This window comes from Hemitrygon akajei, unplaced genomic scaffold (genome assembly GCF_048418815.1).
Source record: "Hemitrygon akajei unplaced genomic scaffold, sHemAka1.3 Scf000080, whole genome shotgun sequence".
NCBI classification, from domain to species: Eukaryota; Metazoa; Chordata; class Chondrichthyes; order Myliobatiformes; family Dasyatidae; genus Hemitrygon; species Hemitrygon akajei.
The window spans coordinates 1,351,786-1,369,129 of record NW_027331966.1 but is presented as its reverse complement, the minus strand read 5'-3'; the positions used below and the strand labels follow the sequence as shown (position 1 = coordinate 1,369,129).

Below are 17,344 nucleotides of genomic sequence, written 5' to 3'. Positions count from 1 at the left end.
TGGGATGATTGAGTAAAACTCTTTGCTCACTCCGGACAGAAATGTGGCCTCTTTTTATTGTGAACTCACCGGAGCATCACAAGGTGGGTTAACTGAATGAGTCTCTTCGCACACACGGAGCAGGTGAACGGCCGCTTCCCAGTGTGAAGCTGTTGGTGTATTTGCGATGTCCGACCGAATCCTACCAAAATGAGAGCCAGTGAATGACGTCACAGTGCTATCAACGTCATGGCGATGTATCCAATCATGTCACGGACATGGACACGTACTCGGGCTCTCCTTGTAGCGAGTGGGGCGCTGTCTTCTCCAGCATCTCCGCCCCCACATTCAAGGATCGGCGGCATTCAAGCGCTGGTGAACTGACAGATACAGCGGAACTAACGTGCTGTTGTGTTTGTGAGTCCCATAGACAAATCCTTTGCCTTTTCTACACTGTTAAAAGCTTACAAAGCACGTCGGTGGGTAAAGGACAACATTTCAACTCAAATAACTTTTGTCTCCATGGTGCCTTCTGATAAAAAAAAACATTTTCACAGTTCACAACAAGTTGGAGGAACAAGACTTCATCTTCTAACTGGCCACAGTTCCGGCATCAGGCACAATATCAAACTCTCTGCTTCCCTCTCTGTATCAAAATGGATCATACCTCCCCTTCATCAGTCTGTGACTTGGCTCAGTTTGTCTGTCTCCTTCGCATTCTGAGCATGCGCCACACAACGACTGAGATCACATTTTATTTACACGGCTGTGACTAGAGACTTTCTGATTATTATGTCCCTCCCGGCATTTGACGGTGGTAAACTCAGAGTCAGCAATGGTATTGATCCTCAGGAGTAGGTGATTAGGATTTTTCGTTGGAGATCGATAAACTGCCGGTAGTGTGTGTCTGGATGAGTGGGTCGTATTCAGACTGGAAGGAGGTAACATTTGGAGTACCCCAGAGATCAGTCCCTGACCACAGTTGTTCACAGTTTAATGTCCTAGCGGAGGCAGCGAGATGTGAGATGTCCCAGTCTGCTGGTGACGCAGAAAGAGTGGAGTTGGGGGACGGGAGGCTATTCACATGCAATTTCGTAGCTTTGCAATCAGTACATAGTGCACAGTGGGGCTGCAGTAGCGGGTTCCAATCTGCTAATTGGATTTGCTGACGGCACTACATTGATCGGCCGAATCCCAAACAACGAGGCAGCGTATAGAGAAGAAGTCATCACCCCGACACAGTGGTGTCAAGAAAACAACCTCTCCCTCATTGTGACAAAAACAAAGGAGCTGGTTGTGGATTACAGGAGGAATGGAGACAGGGACCAAATTCAACATTTCCAAGTCTGTTATTGACACAAAATGCACATTTTAATGTTGCTCATGACACAATGTATTTTATGTATTGTTAATGGTAGAAAACATATTTATAGATTATTACTGACAGAGAATAGTATAATTTCTGTTCCGAGTGTTATCTGAATGTACTTGCCTGTGATGCTGCCACAAGCCAGTGTTTCTCTGTACCTGTACCTTCCCGTACTTGTGCACTTGGCAATAACTTCAACAGGATCTGAGAAATCTCAGTGAGATTTGATTAGTGATGATCATCTTGGCAGCTCGGTAGGTCGAATGTATGAGACAGTACACTGTTAAATGCAAAACCCTGAACAGTGTTGATGATCAGAGGGATCTTAGACTCCAAGTTCATCGCTTCCTGAAAGAGACTGCACAGATTGATCGGGTGGTTAAGAATGCAAATGGCATGGTTGTCTTTATTAGTTGAAGCATTGAGTTCAAAAGTCGGGAAGTTGTGTTGCGGCTGTTCCGAGCCTGCGGTCGTACTGTGACTGTTTCTTTAAGAGCGCCGGCGTGAGGAGGCGGGACTATGACGTCAGTCACAGGCTGACAGCGCTGACTGTGGACTGAACCATAAGAGAGAGAGAGAGCGATCTGCAGACAGGCAGTCGGCCAGTCTAAAGTGAGAGAGAGAGAGACTGGAAAAGCTGATAGCTTCAGTTAGTCGCAGCTGAGGCTTGGAACTCTCCGCTGCCCACAAGAGTGGGTTAATCATCGGTACACGGAACCACAACGAATGTGTGTGGCTGTCACTTCGTATAATCCACAGGAGTGGATTTTGGAGTATCTTGTGTTAACCCTTGCCTGGGTATGTTGTGTGGTAACCCCTGGAAGACGGTATTCCTGTGACAGGTCACTTTCGCTGAGAACTCGTATCTGGACGGATTCAACGGATAAGAACTTCGTCGACGGTTATTTTGATGTAACGGCTGTTTTTCTACATTTCACCCTGGATTACAAATATCTCTCTCCCATCATTTATTCCGTGGAGTACTGAACTTTCCTACTTTACCATCTCAAGACTGAGCTTTGTTCCCTCAGGCTCGATAGTCTGGGAATTACATTTACACATATATACACTTAACACTGCTATCTTTCCTTTATTTCGTTAAGTTACTATATTATAAATAGATACTAATAAAGAGAGTGGTTTTAACATCAAAACCAGACTCCACTGTGAACTCTATTGCTGCTGGTTCGTTTCTAAAACGTTACAGTTCGTAACACAGTTTTATAAAACTAGTTAGACCACATCTGGAGTGTTTCATACAGTTCTGGTCGCCCCCATTCTCGGAAGGATGTCGGGGCTTTGGAGAGGGCGCAGAAGAGGTTTACCTGGACACTGCCTGGATTAGAGAGCATGAACTGTAACGAGAGGCTGGACAAACTTGTGTTGTTTCCTCTGGAGCTGCGCAGGCTGGGGTGAGACTGGACGGACGTTTATAAGATTACGAGAGGAATAGATAGAGTGGACAGACGATATATTTTTCCTGGGGGTTGAAATGTCTAATACATTTAAGGCGAGAGGAGATGTGAGCGGCAAGTTTGCTTCTTTCCACAGAGTGGTGGGTAGCTGGTTCTCTATCTGGGGATGCGAGACCAAAGCGGTCAGCTGATCCCGTTTCCTGTTCGCGTTTTTCTGCAGATCTGCAGCATCTGCGGGTCACTGCTCTACGTGTCCGTGTAGCTTCACCTTTCCCCGTTCAGACAGGGCAGTGAGATCCGAATCAGTCACGTCCTCTCATTGTGGTGGACAATATGTTTTTTTCTGCAATATTTTCAGCATGTTTCATTTCACTGTTTTTATCTGCTGAAGTGCAGCCGATATTTCTGGGTGTCTGACCCATTTATGTGAGAATTTAGCCTTTTCTATTTCTCTGACCTTCTCATAAATGTGTACAGTTCAGTTAAGCTTCACTCCACAATTACCAAAGCAACAACCCGGTCAGTCAAATAGTCTACACAATTAAAATAGTTTATTACATTTAAAAAAATATTTTTGTTCTATTTATATAATTTCACTACTTAAAATGTATATTCTTATTTTAAGTCACAATTGTGAAAATCTATTGTTATGAATTAGGTTCTACTGCTGTCGCAGGGACAACGAATTTCATGACATATGCCGGTGCTATTAAAACTGATTCTGATATTGATATGGGAGACCCACCACCGGTCACCTGATCCCAGTTACCGCAGATCGTAATGCGAGATTGAAGTCTTTTCCATAGATTTGCTTTCCACAGAAATGACAACAGTTCAGTTTCCTTCTCCGTTTTCCAGAGCAGAAGCTCAGTCTGTCTAATATTTCCACGTAATTAAAATGGGAAATTTGTTTATTCTCATAACGTACTGAGCTACAGTGAAAATCTTCCCTGACGTACCATCCACACAGATCGACACATTACAACGGTACATTGAGCTGATATACGACAGAACAATAACTGTAACAAAGCATTATGGCTGCAGAGAAAGTGCAGTGCAGATAGACATATGGTGCACGGTCACGTCGAGTTACATTGTGAGGCCGAGTCCATTTTATCATTCATTTGGCTTATAACCACAGACAGGAAACCGCCCTTGAGCTTGTCATTACTAAGAACTGCAGGTCTTCTTTTTTTCTCACTTCCTCGTGGCACTAGACAGGGATGTCCCTAAAGCCCTTTATTTTTTAAACTTGTATTTGAGCCTTTAGCTATAACACTACGTGAAGCTAAAAATATTCTTGCCTTGTGCAGGAAGGCACAGAGTCGACTGTACTTCCTTAGAAGGTTGGTGTCATTCAATGTCTGCAGTGAGATGCTGAAGATGTTCTATAGGTCAGTTGTTGAGAGCGCCCTCTTCTTTGTGGTGGCGTGTTGGGGAGGAAGCATTAAGAAGAAGGACGCCTCACGTCTTAATAAGCCGGTAAGGAAGGCGGGCTCTGTCGTGGGCAAAGTACTGGAGAGTTTAACATCGGTAGCTGAGCGAAGGGCGCTGAGTAGGCTACGGTCAATTATGGAAAACCCTGAACATCCTCTACATAGCACCATCCAGAGACAGAGAAGCAGTTTCAGCGACAGGTTACTATCGATGCAATGCTCCTCAGACAGGATGGAGAGGTCAATACTCCCCAATGCCATTAGGCTCTACAATTCAACTGCCAGGACTTAAGAACTTTTTTTTTAAAGCTATTATTAATGCTTTTGAGTTAGTGATTTAGATGCATATCATATTATTACTGAGTTAAGTACTGTATGGAATTAGTTTTTGCTACAACAAGTGTATGGGACATTGGAAAAAATGTTGAATTTCCCCATGGGGATGAATAAAGTATCTATCTATCTATCTATCTATCTATCTATCTATCTATCTATCTATCTATCTATCTATCTATCTATTTATCTATCTATCTATCTATATATCTATCTAACTGTACTCCCAGATACTTGTAGGTCTTAACCTGCTCCACACATTCTCCATTAATGATCACTGGCTCCATATGAGGCCTAGATCTCTTAAAGTCCACCACCATCTCCTTGGTCTTGGTGATATTGAGACGCAGGTAGTTTGAGTAGTCACGTGTCAATATGTCAGGTGAAACATTTTTTACAACAATGTTTACCTAAGTTTCCATATTTACAAGAATCTGATTTGTTGGATACCATTTTGAAATTGAATCCCTTAGTGTAAGTTTCCATTAGCAGAATTTATAATTTATTTTTGTTACAAAAAGAGAACCTATCACTAAAGATTAAACAAGATTGGGAGAGAGAACTTAATATGACCTTTGTTAATGAAGTTTGTCTTCGAGTTTCGAAAAAACGTAAATTCTTCTTCTGTATGTGTCAACCATTGTTTATTTCAATTTAGACAATAGACAATAGACAATAGGTGCAGAAGTAGACCATTCGGCCCTTCGAGCCTGCACCGCCATTTTGAGATCATGGCTGATCAATTCCTTATCAATACCCGGTTCCTGCCTTGTCCCCATATTCCTTGATTCCCCTATCCATAAGATACCTATCTAGCTCCTTCTTGAAAGCATCCAGAGAATTGGCCTCCGCTACCTTCCGAGGCAGTGCACTCCAGACCCCCACAACTCTCTGGGAGAAGAAGTTTTTCCTTAACTCTGTCCTAAATGACCTACCCCTTATTCACAAACCATGCCCTCTGGTACTGGACTCTCCCAGCATCTGGAACATATTTCCTGCCTCTATCTTGTCCATCCCTTAATAATCTTATATGTTTCAATAAGATCCCCTCTCAATCTCCTTAATTCCAGCATGTACAAGCCCAGTCTCTCTAACATCTCTGCGTAAGACAGTCCAGACATCCCAGGAATTAACCTTGTGAATCTACGCTGCACTTCCTCTACAACCAGGATGTCCTTCCTTAACCCTGGAGACCAAAACTGTACACAATACTCCAGGTGTGGTCTCACCAAGGCTCTGTACAAATGCAAGAGGATTTCCTTGCTCTTGTACTCAATTCCCTTTGCAATAAAGGCCAACATTCCATTAGCATTCTCCACTGCCTGCTGCACTTGCTCATTCATCTTCAGTGACTGATGAACAGGGACTCCGAGATCTCTTGGTATTACTCCCTTACCCAACTCTATACCGTTCACATAATAATCTGCCTTCCTGTTCTTACTTCCAAAGTGGATAATCTCACAGTTATTCACATTAAACGCCATCTGCCAAGTATCTGCCCACTCACCCAGCCTATCCAAGTAACCCTGAATTATCCTAACATTCTCATCACATGTCACACTACCACCCAGCTTAGTATCATCAGCAAATTTGCTGATGTTATTCTCATGCCTTCATCCAAATCGTTCATAAAATTGTTCACCGTTATTATTTAACAAAGGTTAGACTATCTAAAATATTACCTAGTATAGACAAATGCTGTGATAGATGTAAAACTGAAGTAGCTACTTTGTCAAAATGTTCTGTTCATGGTCTTCATTAAAATTGTTTTGGAAATCTTTATTTTCTGCAATTTCTAAAGCTCTGACAGTTAATTTACAACCTAATAGATTGACTGTTCTGTTTGGAATAGTTCCATATCGTATTCAGGGTATTTCATCTTCAGATCAACATGCTAATTGCATTTGATACACTACTGACAAGGAGGGTTATTTTCTTAAAATGGAAAGATATTTCTTCCTCTACATTAACTGAATGGTTATCTCAAGTGATGTTATGTCTTAGTTTGGAAAAAAAAAGGATGTAGAACATTTTGATCCTCGATTCGATTTTGAGAGAAGATGGGGTTCTTTTGCCAAATATTATCATTTAATTTGAATTATGCTATATGGTTTCCTTCCGGGTTGTTGATTCCTATTGGTTTTTTCCCTCTTTTTTGTAATTAGTGGGGTTTTTTCCTAATTAGATGGGGTTCTTTATTTCCTTCTTTTTTTTTCATTTTTATATGTTACGATCAGTTTTTTCAGCTTTATTAATTGTATACATATTAATCTATTGAAGTTTTGTATCATTTTATAGCTGTAGAAGATTTTGTACAAATAAGAACGATTCTAAAAATGAAAAACGAAAATAATAAAACAAACACTGTGACAAAGCATTATGGCTGCCGAGAAAGTGCAGTGCAGAGAGACATATGGTGCAGGGTCACGTCGAGTTATATTGTGAGGAAGAGTCCATTTTATCATTCATTTGGCTTCTAACCACAGACAGGAAGCCGTCCTTGAGCCGGGTGGTTCGCGCTTTAAGGCTTTTGTATCTCTTCCCCGATGGGAGAGCGGGTTTGCAGCGAGAATGTCCAGGTTGTGAGGATGTTTGAGTACATGGCCTGCTTTTCCGAAGCAGGGGAAGTGTAGGAAGAGTCCATGGAGGGGAGACTTGTTTCTCTGATGTTCTTATGCAGTTCCTTGCAGTCATGGGCAGAGCAGTAGCCATACGAAGGCGTGAAGTATCTACAAGAAGCTCAGAGACCTCGGCCTTCACTCTGCCTTGTGTAGCTGGATCCTGGACTTCCTGTCAGATCGCCGGCAGGTGGTAAGAGTGGGCTCCCTCACTTCTGTCTTTCTGATCCTCAGCACACATACCCCACAGGGTTGTCTGTTTAGTCCCCTCCTTTACTCTCTGTATTCCCATGACGTGTCGCCACCCACAGCTCCAATCTGCTAATTAATTTTACTGACGACACTACACTGACTGGCCTGATCTCAAATAATAACGAGGCAGCCGACAGAGAAGAAGTCATCACCCCGACACAGTGGTGTCAAGAAAACAACCTCTCCCTCATTGTGACAAAAACACAGGAGCTGGTTGTGGATTACAGGAGGAATGGAGACAGGGACCAAATTCAACATTTCCAAGTCTGTTATTGACACAAAATGCACATTTTAATATTGATCATGACACAATGTATTTTATATATTGTTAATGACATAAAACATATTTACAGATCGTTACTGACTGAGAATCGTATAATTTGTGTTCCGTGTGTTATCTGAATGTATTTGCCTGTGATGCTGCCACAAGTCAGTGTTTCTCTGTACCTGTACCTTCCCGTACTTGTGCACTTGGCAATAAATTCAACAGGACCTGAGAAATCTCAGTGAGATTTGATTAGTGATGATCATCTTGGCAGCTCGGTAGGTCGAATGTATGAGACAGTACACTGTTAAATGCAAAACCCTGAACAGTGTTGATGATCAGAGGGATCTTAGCCTCCAGGTTCATCGCTCCCTGAAAGAGACTGCACAGATTAATTGGGTGGTTAAGAAGGCAAATGGTATGGTTGTCTTTATTAGTTGAAGCATTGAGTTCAAAAGTCGGGAAGTTGTGTTGCGGCTGTTACGAGCCTGCGGTCGTACTGTGACTGTTTCTTTAAGAGCGCCGGCGTGAGGAGGCGGGGCTATGACGTCAGTCACAGGCTGACAGCGCTGACAGTGGACTGAACCATAAGAGAGAGAGAGCGATCTGCAGACAGGCAGTCAGCCAGGATAAAGAGAGAGGGACTGGAAAAGCTGATCGCTTCAGTTACTCGCAGCTGAGGCTTGGAAATCTCCTCTGCCCACAAGAGTGGGTTGATCATCGGGACACGGAACCACAACGAATGTGTGTGGCTGTCAGTATAATTCATAGGACTGGATTTTGGAATATCTTGTGTTAACCCTCGCCTGGGTATGTTGTGTGGTACCCCCGGAAGACGGTATTCCTGTGACAGGTCACTTTCGCTGAGAACTCGTATGTGGACGGATTCAGCGGATAAGAACTTCGTTGACGGTTATTTTGAAGTAACGGCCTTTTCTCTACGTTTCACCCTGGATTACAAATATCTCTCTACCATCACTTATTCCGTGTATTACTGAACTTTCCTACTTTATCATGTCAGGACTCGTAAGCTTTGTTCCCTCAGGTTCGATAGTCTGGGAGTTATATTTACACATATATACACTTAACGCTGTTAACTTCCCTTTATTTCGTTAAGTTACTATATTATATGTAGATACTAATAAAGAGAGTGGTTTTAACATCAAAACCAGACTCCAGTGTGAACTCTATTGCTGCTGGTTCGTTTCTAAAACGTTTCAGCTCGTAACACAGTTTTATAAAACTAGTTAGACCACATCTGGAGTGTTTCATACAGTTCTGATCGCCCCCATTCTCGGAAGGATGTCGGGGCTTTGGAGAGGGCGCAGAAGAGGTTTACCAGGACTCTGCCTAGATTTGAGGGCATGAGCTATAACGAGAGGTTGGATAAACTTGTGTTGTTTTCTCCAGAGCGGCGCAGGCTGGGGTGAGACTGGATGGACGTTTATAAGATTACGAGAGGAATAGTTAGAGTGGACAGACGATATATTTTTCCTGGGGGTTGAAATGTCTTATACATTTAAGGTGAGAGGAAATGTGAGCGGCAAGTTTGCTTCCTTCCACAGAGTAGTGGGTAACTGGACATCTGTCTGGGGGTGGGAGACCCTCCACCGTCACCTGATCCCGTTTCCTGTTCACGTTTTTCCGCAGATCTGCAGCATCTGCGGGTCTCTGCTCTACGTGTACGTGTAGCTTCATCTTTCCCCGTTCAGACAAGGCAGTGAGATCCGGATCTGTCACGTCCTGTCGTTGTGGTGGACAATATGTTTCTCCTGCAATATTTTCAGCATGTTTCATTCCACTGTTTTTACCTGCTGAAGTGCAGCCGATGTTTCTGGGAGTCTGACCAATTTATGTGAGAATTTAGCCTTTTCTATTTCTCTGAGCTTCTCATAAAAGTGTACAGTTTAGTTAAGCTTCACTCCACAATTTCCAAGGCAACAATCAGTTCAAATAGTCCACACAAATAAAATAGTTTATTACATTTTTTAATTTTTATTTTTGTACAATTTATATAATTTAACTATTTAATATGTATATTCTTATTTCAAATCACAATTGTTAAAATCTATTGTTCTGAATTAGGTTCTACTGCTACCACAAAGACAACGAATTTCATTACATATGCCGGTGCTATTAAACCTGATTCTGATATTGATATGGGAGACCCACCATCGGTCACCTGATCCCAGTTACCGCAGATCGTAATGTGAGATTGAAGCCTTTTCTATTTATGTGCATCCCACAGAAATGACAACAATTCAGTTTCCTTCTGTGGTTCCAGAGCAGAAGCTCAGTCTGTCTAATATTTCCACACAATTAAAATGGGGAATTTGTTTATTCTTATCACGTACTAAGCTACAGTGAAAATCTTGCCTGATGTACCATCCACACAGATCGATACATTACAAGAGTACATTGAGCTGATATACGACAGAACAATAACTGTAACAAAGTATTATGGCTGAAGAGAAAGTGCAGTGCAGATAGACATATGGTGCAGGGTCACGTCGAGTTACATTGTGAGGCCGAGACCATTTTATCATTCATTTGGCTTATTTCTTTGTGGTGGCGTGTTGGGGAGGAAGCATTAAGAAGAGGGACGCCTCACGTCTTAATAAGCTGGTAAGGAAGGCGGGCTCTGTCGTGGGCAAAGTACTGGAGAGTTTAACATCGGTAGCTGAGCGAAGGGCGCTGAGTAGGCTACGGTCAATTATGGATAACTCTGAACATCCTCTACATAGCACCATCCAGAGACAGAGAAGCAGTTTCAGTGACAGGTTACTATCGATGCAATGCTCCTCAGACAGGATGGAGAGGTCAATACTCCCCAATGCCATTAGGCTTTACATTTCTACCGCCAGGACATAAGAACTTTTTAAAAGCTATTATTAATGCTTTTTGAGATGGTGATTTAGATGCATATCATATTTTTTTTACTGAGTTAAGTATTGTATGTAATTAGTTTTGCTACAACAAGTGTATGGGACATTGGAAAAAAAGTTGTATTTCCCCATGGGGATGAATAAAGTATCTATCTATCTATCTATCTATCTATCTATCTATCTATCTATCTATCTATCTATCTATCTATCTATCTATCTATCTATCTATCTAAACACAGACAGGAAGCCGTCCTTGAGCTTGTCATTACTAATAACTGCAGGTCTTTTTTTTCTCACTTTCTCGTGGCACTAGACAGGGATGTCCATTAAGCCCTTTATTATTTAATCTTGTATTGGAGCCCTCAGCTATAACACTACGTGAAGGTAAAAATGTTCTTGGTATCTCTATGAATGGAACCATACATAAGATTTCTCTTTATGCAGATGATCTTTTGGTTTTTATTTCAAATCTTGAGGAATCAAATTCTAATCTTTTGGAAGCACTTAAAGATTTTGGTGAATTTTCAGGATATAAACTTAACTTGAATAAAAGTGAATTGTTTCCATTAAATATCCATGTTAGTATATATAATGCTATTCCTTTTAGAATTGTTAATACATTTAGATATTTAGGTATTGTAATTACTAAAAAATATAAAGATCTCTATAAAGCGAATGTAGTTCCTTTAATCGACTCCATGAAACAACTATTTTCTAGATGTAATCCACTTACTCTTTCTTTAATAGGTCGTATTCATGCTGTGAAAATGATAATTTTACCTAAATTTTTATATATTTTCTAAAATATACCTATCTTTTTCTTTCTTTTTACAATATTTTTATTCAGAAGAAAAAAAGGATTTACAGAGTGCAACACATAGATACATCTCAACATAGCTTGTGTACATTCATATATTGTAATAAAATTGATCAAAATGTTATACCATAACACATAAAGGTATACCACTCTGTAGTCAAAAATTTAAAGATAGGTCATACATCATAAAATATTTTTTTTATATATAAAAAGTCAACCCCCTACCAACTACCAAAGGAAAAAGTTGATGGATGACAATGGATAATTAGAAAAAAAAACATATTCACTTAAAAAGTGAAGATAAAAATATACATAAAATTCTGTGTACTGTTAAACTTTATAAATTGGTAAAGTAATTTAGGAAAGGACCCCAAATATCATAAAAAGATTGTTTCGAATTTAAGACAGAGCAGCGGATCTTTTCTAAATTTAAATACGACATATTATCACGTAGCCATTGAAGATGTGTAGGAGGGTAGACTCCTTCCATTTAAGCAAGATTGCTCTCCTTGCTAAAGGAGAGGGAAAATCTAAAACCTGTAGGTTAGGATTATTTAAAGTTATATCTTCATCTGCAATAATACCAAACAAGGCAGTAAGGGGCAAGGCAGTAATTGGTCATTTGACCAATTGTCAAATAAATTTGCACTCCCAAAATCACATTTTTACAGATATCTTCAAATTAGAGATTTTCTACGTTTCCAATGAGCTACTTCTCCTACAGGTCCTGATAAAAATTTACTGGACGATCTTTTAAATTTAAAACCTTTTGTTAATGGTTCTATTACCGGTATCTATAACTTGTTGATTGATTCTAGACAAGACTTTTTAGATAAAATAAAAAAAGCTTGGGAGGATGACCTAAATTGTCAGATTTCTGATGATAGATGGAATAAAATTCTTAAACGGGTTAATAAATCATCTTTCTGTGCTCGTCATTCTCCTCTACAATTTAAAGTGGTTCATAGAGCTTACATTTCTAAACAGAAGCTCTCCAGTTTTTACCCGAATGTTTCTCCACTTTGTAATAAATGCAACTCTGCTGATGCCTCTTTAATTCATATGTTTTGGTTTTGCCCTACAATTGAAAAGTTTTGGCGGGAAGTATTCCATACCTTTTCACAACTTTTTAGGGTCCAATTTGACCCAATTCCCCTTACTGCCTTGTTTGGTATACCTATGTTTTTAAGTAAAAAAATTTTCGATCAAATTGACTCTCTTATCTCTTCCTTTATTTGGAATAATAAGAGACCACGAATTAATAAGTATCATTTACAAAAATCTAAAAAAAGATGGTGGACTTGCACTTCCTAATTTAAGACCGTATTATTGGGCTGTGAATGTTAGACAATTATGTTTTTGTTTATATTGGCTTATGGGTTGATTTGGAATTAAAAGCTATTAAACAATTTCATTTAACTTCAATATTAGGAGCTCCATTACCTTTACAGCTCTCTAAAATTTCACATTTATATCTTTACCCGTTTATTAAACAATCCCTACCGATTTGGGTTCGGTTTCATAATTTTTTTAAAATTTGAAACAATTTAGTTGTCTAGTTTTTTATATCGAAACTTTTCATTTAAACCTTCAACAACTGTCCCCATTTTTCTCCTGTGGTAAAATAAAGGGATCCATTCTTTTACAGATTTATTTTGTGATGGTCGATTGATGACCTTTGAAGAGTTAATTAACAAATTTTCTCTCGCTCATATACATTTTTTGCAATATGTTCAGGTTCGACATTTTTTACAACAATGCTTACCCAAGTTTCCATATTTACAAGAATCTGATTTGTTAGATACCATTTTGAAATTGAATCCCTTAGAGAAAGTTTCCATTAGCAGAATTTATAATTTATTTTTGTTACAAAAAGAGAACCTATCACTAAAGATTAACAAGATTGGGAGAGAGAACTTACTATGACCTCTGTTAATGAAGATTGGCTTCGAGTTTTGAAACACGGAAATTCTTCTTCTATATGTGTCAACCATTGTTTAATTCAATTTAAATCTGTTCACCGTTATTATTTAACAAAGGAGAGACTATCTAAAATATTTCCTAGTATAGACAAGTGCTGTGATATATATAAAACTGAAGTAGCTACTTTGTCACATATGTTCTGGTCATGTTCATCATTAAAATCGTTTTGGAAATCTTTATTTTCAACAAGTTCTAAAGCTCAGAAAATTAATTTACAACCTAATAGGTTGACTGTTCTATTTGGAATAGTTACGCATCATATTCAGGGTATTTCATCTTCAGATCAACATGTAATTTGCATTTGTTACACTACTGACAAGAAGGGCTATTTTATTAAAATACAAAGATATTTCTTCCCCTAAATTAATTGAATGGTTTTCTCAAGGAATATTATGTCTTAGTTTGAAAAAAAGTAGAAGTAGAACTTTTGATCCTCGATTCGATTTTGAGAGAAGATGGGGTTCTTTGCCAAATATTATCATTTAATTTGAATAATGCTATATGGTTTCCTTCCAATTTTATTTTTTCATAAATGTGAAATGGCGATTGATGATTTAATTTTCATATTTAGATGATGGTTAAACGTATTGCTCCGGGGTGTTGATTCCTAATGGGTTTTTCCCCTTTTTTGTTGTTAGTGGGTTTCCCCCCGAGTTAGATGGGGTTCTTTTTTTCCTTCTTTTTCCTATATATATTTTCCATTTTTATATTTTACGATTAGTTTTTTTCTTCAGCTTTATTAATTTTATACATATTAATCTATTGAAGTCTTGTTTCATTCTATAGCTGTAGAAGATTATGTACCAGTAAAAAAGATTCTAAAAATGGAAAATGAAAATGACAAAACAACAATGTAACAAAGCATTATGGCTGCAGAGAAAGTGCAGTGCAGATAGACATATGGTGCAGGGTCACGTCGAGTTACATTGTGAGGTCGAGTCCATTTTATCATTCATTTGGCTTCTAACCACAGACAGGAAGCCGTCCTTGAGCCGGGTGGTTCGCGCTTTAAAGCTTTTGTATCTCTTCCCCGATGGGGGAACGGGTTTGCAGCAAGAATGTCCAGGTTGTGAGGATCTTTGAGTACATGACCTGCTTTTCCGAGGCAGGGGAAGTGTAGGAAGAGTCCATGGAGGGGAGGCTTGTTTCTCTGATGGGGAAGTGCCGGCAGGTGCTAAGTGTGGGCTCACTCACCTCTCTCTCTCTCTCTCTCTCTGACCCTCAGCACACATACCCCACAGGGCTGTCTTATTGCCCCCTACTTTACTCTCTGTATTCCCATGACGTGTCACCACCCACAGCTCCAATCTGCTAATTAAATTTGCTGACGACACTACACGGACTGGCCTAATCTCAAATAATAACGAGGCAGCCGACAGAGAAGAAGTCATCACCCCGACACAGTGGTGTCAAGAAAACAACCTCTCCCTCATTGTGACGAAAACAAAGGAGCTGGTTGTGGATTACAGGAGGAATGGAAATAGGGACCAAATTCAACTTTTCCAAGTCAGTTATTGACACAAAATGCACATTTTAATATTGATCATGACACAATGTATTTTATATATCGTTAATGAATTAAAACCTATTTACAGATTGTTACCGACAGAGAATCGTATAATTTGTGTTCCGCGTGTTATCTGAATGTACTTGCCTGTGATGTTGCCATAAGTCAGTGTTTCTCTGTACCTGTACCTTCCCGTACTTGGGCACTTGGCAATAAATTCAACAGGACCTGAGAAATCTCAGTGAGATTTGATTAGTGATGTTCATCTTGGCAGCTCGGTAGGTCGAATGTATGAGACAGTACACTGTTAAATGAAAAACCCTGAACAGTGTCGATGATCAGAGGGATCTTAGACTCCAAGGAGGCGGGACTATGACGTCAGCCACAGGCTGACAGCGCTGACTGTGGACTGAACCATAAGAGAGAGAGAGCGATCTGCAGACAGGCAGTCGGTCAGTCTAAAGAGAGAGAGAGAGAGAGAGAGACTGGAAAAGCTGATAGCTTCAGATAGTCGCAGCTGAGGTTTGGAACTCTCCAATGCCCTCAAGAGTGGGTTGATCATCGGTACACGGAACCACAACGAACGTGTGTGGCTGTCACTTCGTATAATCCATAGGAGTGCGTTTTGGAATATCTTGTATTAACCCTTGCCTGGGTATGTTGTGTGGCAACCCCCGGAAGACGGTATTCCTGTGACAGGTTACTTTCGCTGATAACTTGTATGTGGACGGATTCAACAGATAAGAACTTCCTCGGCGGTTATTTTGTTGTAACTGCCTTTTCTCTACGTTTCACCCTGGATCACAAATATCTCTCTCCCATCATTTATTCCGTGGATTACTGAACTTTCCTACTTTACCATCTCAAGACTCTAAGCTTTGTTTCCTCATGCTCGATAGTTTGGGAATTATATTTACACATATATACACCTAACACTGTCAACTTTCCTTTATTTCATTAAGTTACTATAAGTAGATACTAATAAAGAGAATGGTTTTAACAAGAAAACCAGACTCCACTGTGAACTCTATTGCTGCTGGTTCGTTTCGAAAACGTTACAGTTCGTAACACAGTTTTATAAAACTAGTTAGACCACATCTGGAGTGTTTCATACAGTTCTGGTCGCCTACATTCTCGGAAGGATGTCGGGACTTTGGACAGGGCGGGGAAGTGGTTTATCAGGATACTGCCTGGATTAGAGGGCATGAGCTATAACGAGAGGCTGGACAAAATTGTCTTGTTTTCTCCAGAGCGGCGCAGGCTGGGGTGAGACTGGATGGACGTTTATAAGATTAAGAGAGGAATGATCGAGTGGACAGACGATATATTTTTCCTGGGGGTTGAAATGTCTAATACATTTAAGGTGAGAGGAGATGTGAGCGGCAAGTTTGCTTCTTTCCTCAGACTAATGAGTAGCCGGAGTCTCTGCCTGGGGGGGGGGGGGGAGGGAGGTCAATCAATCCTGACACGTGATCCCGTTTGCCCCTCCCATTTAACCGCAGATGGGCAGCATCTGCGCATCTGTTTCCGAGGCCCCGCCTCCCGATGATGTAACAATCTCCGCGCATGCTCACCGTCTCCGGGTGGACGGTGTTTTCCTCTCCGTTCAGAGCTGAAGTGGGTCGGCTGTGTGTTCAGGAAAGACTTTCGTCTGTTCCGTCGGGATCACTGACTGCGGGCCGAAGATATCACTTTCCCATCGGTGAGTATTGAGACCGATCCCGAGCGGGGAGATCCGATGTTGGCCGTGAGCCCCGAACTGAGGGCCAGGAATTCATTTGTTCCCCAACTATCTGGGCTCGTCAGAAATGTGTCGACTTCACTTAATCTGCATTGAACGATCCAAACCAGGAGCCCAGGCTGTCTGTTTCCACAGAATTGAAATAGAAGTCCCGCCGTCAGGTCACGTGAGGCTGTGTGCCGCAGATTCGCCCCGCCCTCCGCTTTGTGACGCCAGATCACGTGGTGTGATTTTGGCCGCTGAGTCCCATTAACTTCCCCGAACTCGCCTCGTTTCCTGAGGCTTCTCGCATTTGTTCTGGAGCTTTATGGCTGTTGTGTCTTCTTCCGGAGTGGGGTGGGTGAGAAAGGAGAACGTCCCAGGTTGTGGGGATCTTTGATTTCACTGCCTGCTTTACCGAGGGACTGGGAAGTCCAGGGGGAGGATGGTTCGAGCCTCCGCTCCCCGCAGTAGAGCTGAGCCATGCATTGCTCCTGCACGTTTATAGTCCAGCGACGGCGGTCGGTCCAGTATAGACAAGACAAGATCTGTATCCTAGGATCTGTAATACAAATTTTCTGAAATGGTCCTGTTTTCACCTGGAAATGGAGTGATAGTATAACAGTAAAGGAAGCACAACTTTTCCCAGTAAATTATCCTGGAACCAATTTGTCTGTTATTCCTGGAAATGTGTCCGGTGCAGTTGTTGCTAATGAGGTTCACATGAATAATCTCAGGAATGATCGGATTTATATATGAGGAGCA

The 17,344-nt window shown here is 40.8% G+C and overlaps 2 protein-coding genes across 4 annotated transcripts in view; one reads left to right on the top strand and one right to left on the bottom strand.

The window, feature by feature from the left end:
• The window catches only part of LOC140722568 (uncharacterized), a 424,481-nt gene that overhangs the window by 31,048 nt on the left and 376,089 nt on the right, over nt 1-17,344 (bottom strand). The gene's annotated exons all lie outside the window — the stretch shown is intronic.
• The window catches only part of LOC140722569 (uncharacterized), a 196,381-nt gene continuing 195,464 nt past the window's right edge, over nt 16,428-17,344 (top strand). For all 3 annotated transcript variants that reach the window (XR_012097667.1, XR_012097668.1, XM_073037275.1), the window contains exon 1: nt 16,428-16,561. The gene's annotated coding sequence lies outside the window, so the exon portion shown is untranslated. The remainder of the gene's footprint in view (nt 16,562-17,344) is intronic.